Here is a 7272-nt window from a genome sequence, read left to right as displayed (position 1 = left end):
CAAAAGTGTAACCTGACTATCTGATGGACACATCAGCTTTTCAGGCTTAGACTTCTGAGCAAAGAGAAATGCATTATGTTATCTTTAATAGTTTTTCTTTTAAACTTTTGCACAAGGAAAACTAACATTAAATATTATAAAATTACATAAACAACAATCATATCTCACAAAGTATATTTGAGTTTAATGCACCTTCCATCACAGACACATACTGTGAGACACTATGCTTTTCTTGCACTTGCTATTCTTTATAATGGCTTGCTGACAGAACTATTTACTCTGCCACTCTCTTGCCTATTTCTTGGCAATAGAGTGGCCCCTGAAGGCCCCTAGAGGCCATGTCTGGAGCTGAAGCTGTCTGCCAAAATCCCTCCCTAAACCCCAGCGAGCATGTCAAGAAAAACTGTACTGTTTAGGGGTCACTCCCTTGAGTCTGTGCCTTAGCTTTCACTGCCTTGCCTACAGATGGACTTGTGCGTTTGATTTGCAACAGTGCACTTTATATAGACATGGCTCAGATTTTCCATTCCCCATGATTTGGTAACTGCAGGAAGATTAAAAAAAAAAAAACAATAAATATTGTGATTCATGGAAACTACTCAACTAATAGCTATAAGCCCCTGCTTGAACCTTTACCACACAGAGGAGAGGTCAGAGTCAAGTAAAATCAGCTAGTCCTTGATGTATGGTATATCATAGGTAACAAATGAGTGTTTTCCCTTAAGTTAACTCCCTTATTTAAAACGTGCAAATGAAAACATGCAGCATATGTATTTGTGACCCTGGATCACAAAATCAGTCACAAGTCGCACGGGTATATTTGTGGCAATAGCCAACAATACATTGTATGGGTCAAAATTATCGATTTTTCTTTTAAGCCAAAAATCGTTAGGATATTAAGTGAAGATCATGTTCCATGAAGATATTTTGTAAATTTCCTACCGTAAATATATAAAACATTTATTTTTGTGAGTGAATGCAGCACAATCGTGAACATAAATGGACAACTTTCAAAGCGATTTTCTCAGTGTTTTCGAGTTTCGAGTGTTTTGTTTTTTTTGCACCCTCAGATTCCAGATGTTCAAATAGTTGTATCTCGGTCAAATTTTGTCCTGTCCTAACAAACCATACATAAATTGGAAAGCTTATTTATTCAGCTTTCAGATGATGTATAAAGCTCAATTTCCAAAAATTGACCCATGTGGCTGGTTTTGTGGTCCAGGGTCACATTTATGTGCTCAATCTTCAAGGGGGAAGCAGCATCTGTAATGCTAAAATGGTAGATCTGAGTGTTGTCAGAGTGATTGGGATCATGAGGAAAAGAAAACAACAGATCCATACAACCATACAGGTGCTTCTATTGCCGATGCCTGCTTGCCCTTTTGTAAATCGGCATTTTGATGGCGATTACCTGTGTTGAGTTGTTCCGAATCAATACGTACAGTGTGTGAACCTTAATTGACAAGGATAACGCTGGCCCCTTTTCTGAAGGAGAGACACCCTGTCTGCCTTTGATCAATACCATGCTCACCAGCACGACACAGTCCACTTGTGTGCTCTGGTACCCTGTGCCTTCATCTCTGTAGGCAACCCCCAATGGCAGAAGAGGCTGGGATGTTACATGTGAACAGGCTGTCAAAGCAATTTTGTCAGTCTGCTCATTCTCTGGTGTTTAGAGATGCTGACACACTGTGTACTGGTTCCCATGATTTTATTAAGGTGATGGAAGCTTTTAGGCGTGTTTTTTTCCACTCTCCCCCTCCCTCCCTCCCTCTCTCTCTCCTTTTATCCACGAGTACATGTACAAGTGTTTTAATTTTTATTCCTCCTGCCAAATATGTCTCTGAAGCACCTTGTTTGCCTGTCATTCAGGTCAACAGATCATCAGTTTTTTTTTTTTTTTTTTTTTTTTTTGGAGTTTAACTTTTAATCAACAGCATAACTTGTGTGATGTAAATACAGGTAATGATTTTTATTGACACTTATTGAGCTGTTCCTGGTCTGGACTTTGCCAAGCTGTGTGATATAGGTCTTTTGTCAAATATTTGGGCCAAACTTTTTGACCACAACAGACCACAAAATGTTTCTGTGGAAGTCTGTTTCCGCCTCCACCTCACAATATTACTTTAAAATCTTACAATGTGGCTATATCCTTCAGTTTATATTCAGCAAGTGTTTTTTATTTTATTTTATTTTGATGGTCCCTTTAACACATTCTGTTGACTATAAGTAACGTTGCACCTAAGTGTCTACTAACTCATTAGACTGTGAGTAGAGTATTAGTAGACTGGTAGGGTTAGGATTAGAACAAGCTGGCATGTAGGTGCAAATTTACTTATAGTCAGTCTGTTGGAGGACGATCACAATAAAGAGTTATCAGATATTAAGCAGACAGTCTACTAATACTCTAATGAGAGTTAGTTGACATGTAGTTGCAAAGTTACTTCTAGTCAACAGAATGTTCAAAAGGGACCATCAAAATAAAGTGTTTCCTTTTTTTGCCAAGTGATTTTATATCTCACAATTATGACTGTATGTCTCAAATCGCATAAATTCTACTTAAATTGTGATTTTATATCTTACATCAATACCATTTTAAATCTTGCAGTGAGACAATATCTTGCAGTTCAAACTGTATTTCTACCAATGTTACCAATATTACTATCACAATTGCAACTTTATTTCTCATGAAATTGCCTTTATTTCTTACAGTTGCAACTCTATATCTCACAGTGTGACTTCTGTCTAACCATGTGAATTTATTTATTATTTTTAAGCTTTATCTCGCAGTTACCTTTCTCTCTCTCTCTCTCTCTCTCTCTCTCTCTCTCTCTCTCTCTCTCTCTCTCTCGCTGAGTTTTCTTTTACAACAAAGTGAATGTGATAAATCAAGTAAATGTGATTTGGAGGTCATTAGCCACACCTGCTTCTTCACGCTGTTGTTGTGCAAACATCTATAACTGGACTGTGTGGAAAGCAGGCTGGAAAAACTCTGAGTTGATTTGAGCAGATCAGGTACTGCTTGTGATCATTAATGATTTAGCATACACCAGCAGGGAAACGAGCAGGGCCAGTCTCATCTACCCCTGCAACCCAGATCTTTGTCCTCAGATCTCTGTAGTCTTTTACAGTGACCAGAATCAAAAGCAGTCTCTAATTTGGACCTTAAGATTAATTTCTCTCTTTGAAATATTTAATGTGTGACGCATTCATTTTATAGGAATATGTGTAGCTGCATAAGCCCCCAGTTTTATTGTATAAAATAGTTTGAGTCAGAAATAAATTACTAATTACTATCTAATTGTTACACTCTTGTTTAAAGTACTTATTTCTAACATGTTGACTCTTGTGTATAATTTTGCCTTTTCATAGTCATGAGACCATTATTATTTAATGCAATTAGATTGTGTGAGATTTATCCACTCAAAAGATCATGTTTGACATAAAGGAAATAATATCTTTTTGAATAGAGTGGACCCTACACGAATGAATGGTGCGTTAGTTTTGTTAAAGCTTGCTCTTTTGTTCCGTTTACACTTCACTGCCCATCAGAGAGTCAACACCAACCACATTCACACAACAGCAGAAAAACATCACAGCTGTTCGCACATACACCATTACATGAAACAGCCTTTTATCTCTAGTGCTTTTAAACAGAGTAGGAACATATCAGTGTGTCTGAGTTAGTGAGCAAACGTGTTGGTGTATTTGTGCATCTAGTGTCAGAATGTGTCTATGGGAGGAGGCTGTGCATGCGAGCGCGTGTACGTGCTGGACCTCGGGGACGTTGGAAGTACTTACCAGCTCACTGTAGACTGCTTGATCTGTTGAGAAGCAGTGCAATGGCTTGATGGTGCTACAGACTGACACATGACTACACAGACCCTGAACAGACATTAGCACAAGCTTCAGCAAACCTACATCTGAGACTCAAATCATTCATTAAATCAGAACATCAAAAGGAACTTTACTTGAATGCCTCGACATCAATTTTTTATTATTACTGAGAATAAATCTTTTGTCTTTTTTTCTCACCACCACCATCTCCTGTCTCTTTTTGCACTCTCTCTCTCTCTCTCTCTCTCTCTCTCTCTCTCTCTCTCTCTCTCTCTCTCTCTCTCTCTCTCTCTCTCTCTCTCTCTCTCTCTCTCTCTCTCTGCATATCAGCTTGCCCGTATCCCTCTCTCCTTCTCTCTTCTAGTTTGATACATCCTTTTGCTTGGCATGGTATTTTGTGAAATGGATCTTATGAATTTTTCAGAGAGGTTCATTGCTTTAGCCAGGCCTGGTTAAGTGGAGGATTGTATCAATTCGCAACCTTTTAGGCTGCATGTGCGCACTTTCAAAAATCACGCTCTTTATAGAAGAGGGATTTATGCTGGCCGATAATGATGGATGACTACTGATAATATTACTGTGTTATACACTCTAAATATACTAAAACATTCCCTTACGAAACTCACTTGAACTTTATTTGTATTTTTCTTGAAATGTAGACAAGGGATTTGGTAAAAGAGTGGTTAAAAAAAGACTCTTACATATTTATAGCTTTTAATTCTACTGTAACTGTGCAGCCTGGGCCTGTCTGTCACATTGTATTTGTTTCTGACCAGAAAGCTTCTTTTTGTTCAACCTTTTACCAACATGAATCCTTTTAGTGCTTTTGTCAGGATTCATATGCTATTAGATTACTCTTTAAATGTTGATGAAACGGAACTAAACCGATGTACTACGGCTAAAGAGATTGCTGCCTAGCATGATGAATAATGTCATGGAAATTTGACTTATTAATAAGAGTGGGGGGTAGATTTCTGGGAAATGTTTAAATTTTTAGGTGTAGTTTCCGTTCTTAATAGTCTCAATCCCATCTCATGAAACTCTCTGATTTGGAAAACTGATTATAAAAAAAATAGTTATCTGATAATGTAAAATCAAATGCTATTTACACATATCTAGCAATTTATATATATATATATATATATATTTTATGAACATACTATTTAAACAAAATTTTACAGGTGCACTGAAAACTCCAACAAATATGAAACATCCCCTTACGTCTCCATTCGAGCGACAGCTAGCATCCAAATAGTGGTAGTGATATGTAATGCTAAATGAAGCAGATAAACATGTCTTTAAATGAGCAGCGACCTACTGCACCCACCTTTCAGCAGCTGACTAGCCCGACTGCGTGCTGTGCAGGGGTTGGTGGGCCCCACTGCGAGATAACTAATGGAAAAGCTTTCAGGGCTTTAACCTGAAGGAAAACGTCAGCTCACATTTGGCCGCTCACCCAGGTCTAATGTCTCCCAATTGTGGCAATCACCATTGCTCTTACCCATTTTTATCATGACCCCCCCCCCCCCCAAACACACACACACACACACACACACACACACACACACGCAGCCTTTCTCTGTGACACTCTCTCACACACTCATACTCCAGCCCCATTGGACTCTGGAATGACTGACTTTAGAGCGTGCCAGGACTCTGGAGACTTACCTTGTTAAACAGTCCTGAAAACAACAAGGACCGCAAAACAAAAGTGTGCAGAATTTAGGCAGTAAAAGCGTGGTACTCAGGCTCAGCTGGGACATCCCAGAGCAGACTGGAAAAATGCTCCCTGTTCCCCTGAGTCTGTGCTGTAGTGTCATGTCAAGCTGGAATAGGATGAATAGGAGCAGACAGACACTGTACTCTGATGGCCTCACACACTGTAACCTGATGCAGTTTAAGACAAATCAGACTTTTCTATTGAGATAACTTTTTAATTTTTGTATTTCTTTGTGTTATGTACTTAGTGAGTCAGTTTTATTCTCAGTAAACATGAAAAAGTTAATATTTGTATCTATTTTTTTTTTTTTTTGCATATATTATATATCCCGTTTTATGAAAAAAGTCAAGTTATATTTGTATATAGCACTTTTCACGATGCACGACATTTTCACAAAACCATTTCATTTACTACGGGAATTTTGCAGTTTATGGATTTCATATACAGTACATAAAATCAAGCATAAATCTTTTTATCAAGGATAGTTCATGTAACCCTGTGCAAATTGTTCTTCTCACAGATAGTGTGAGGGTCTATTATGTGTGCCAACCAAATTCCTTATGTATTTTTCTCACTTTTTTTTCTACCGTTCTTTCTAAAATCATGAATAATTTGTATCACCACCCTACTGCCTGATGACAGCTGTGCAGTTGTCTTGCAGTCTATTTTTCAGATCAAGTAAATAATGAATAAAGCGCCACAACAAAAGAACACAGTATCTGAGCCCTGTCTCCCTGAGACCTTCCACCGCTCTCCAGTCACAGAGGTGTAGACGCCCTGCATTTCTTCTGTCACCTCTGTTTATCTTTCTAAGTGAGAGACTACTGAGTAATTCATCAAAATACCAGAATATGTTTCACAGGTGATACATACTTGTTTATGCTTGGTTGCTTGCGTGATACTTGTGCTTGGGAAATGTTAAAATTATTTTTTAAACAATACACCAAGCAATCCAGATTTCCCTCTATTTAGATCTCCCTATTTTTTTTTCACTGGTTTTCAGTCTTTTTCCACATATGTGTAACACAGTATTGTGAAAAGCACTATACAAATAAATGTGAATTGAATTGAATTATTCAAGTCAGATGATGATGTCATGATGATTGGGAATTTGGAGGATTCCTAGCTAGGATTTAGTCGTTAATATTGTCTTATCGACCATATAAATCAGGAGAGTGTGCTGGTGATATTTCACTCTCTCATATAGAAACATTGTTTGTCTATCATTAAACATGTTTTGAGACCACTGTGGCAGGGTGCTGTTCTTTTTTTTCTTTTTTTTCATAAAATGAAAGTCAATGGTAACCAATTATTTCTTCAAAAATATTTTATTTTGTGTTCTGCAGAAGAAAGTTCAGGTAAACCCCAAGTTATGAGGACATTCCCATGAGGAAAACAACTTATGAATCATACTCTGTGATGTTTTTTTGAAAATGTAAAAATGGTGAAAAATTCTAATGTATAGGTTTACAATTTGTAAAGCATAAAAATCATTATGTCTATGGAAAGTCCCCATTGTGTGTGTGTGTGAGAGTGTGAGTGTGAGTGTGAGTGTGAGTGTGTGTGTGTGTGTGTGTGTGTGTGTGTGTGTGTGTGTGTGTGTGTGTGTGTGTGTGTAAACCAGAGAATGAAGTGCTCTGATTACTCGCCCACTGAAATTGATTGGGCTCTTTCCAGGACTTCTTCTATTCATATTTGATATGCCTGGAGGCTGT

Source organism: Abramis brama (genome assembly GCF_963993115.1).
Source record: "Abramis brama genome assembly, chromosome: 11".
Lineage (NCBI taxonomy): Eukaryota > Metazoa > Chordata > Actinopteri > Cypriniformes > Leuciscidae > Abramis > Abramis brama.
This window is presented reverse-complemented; position numbering follows the sequence as displayed.